The sequence below is a fragment of the Pteropus vampyrus genome, unplaced genomic scaffold, assembly GCF_000151845.1.
Source record: "Pteropus vampyrus isolate Shadow unplaced genomic scaffold, Pvam_2.0 Scaffold158, whole genome shotgun sequence".
NCBI classification, from domain to species: Eukaryota; Metazoa; Chordata; class Mammalia; order Chiroptera; family Pteropodidae; genus Pteropus; species Pteropus vampyrus.
Window position 1 is genome coordinate 1721287 of NW_011888939.1, and position 545 is coordinate 1721831.

Sequence of the window (545 nt, forward strand, 5' to 3'; positions counted from 1 at the left end):
TTCTCCTCTAGGGAGAATGAGCCCACCACACACCCTCCCTGCTCTCTTTGGGGACAGTGGAGACGAGCGGTTAGGGACACGGGCTTCTAGAGTCAGATTTGGGATGGAATCAGCTCTGCTATTTCTGGCTCTGAGACTTGGGGCAAATTACTTCACCTCTCTGAATCCCTGCTCCCAGCAGTGGTAAAAATGGGTTGATGGAGGGACGACGCACAAGAAGCACCTGGCACAGAGCAGGTGTACAGTAATGGAGCCGCTATTCTTACTGTCAACATCTCTGCGGCATCCTGCGGATATGGGGGGCTGTGGACCCGCTCCCCAGCGAGGTGGGGCCAGGTAGTCGGCCTGATCCCAGGCATTGAAGGTCACTCTCCCCATCTGCTACTCCCACCCTGCAGTCCTAGGGCTCCACTGTGGCCAGAAGGGGGAGGGCGACAAAAATATCCTGCAGTGCAGGAAAACCAACAAAGGAATAAAATTCAAGAAAAACAAGGGAGGCACCAAAAAGTCACTACACCCCGAGGAGTCGCTCGCTGCCTCTGACC

At 55.2% G+C, this 545-nt stretch overlaps 1 protein-coding gene across 1 annotated transcript in view; it reads right to left on the bottom strand.

Moving 5' to 3' along the window:
• Positions 1 to 545, bottom strand: part of AIF1L (allograft inflammatory factor 1 like) — an 18888-nt gene that overhangs the window by 7129 nt on the left and 11214 nt on the right. The window lies entirely within an intron of this gene.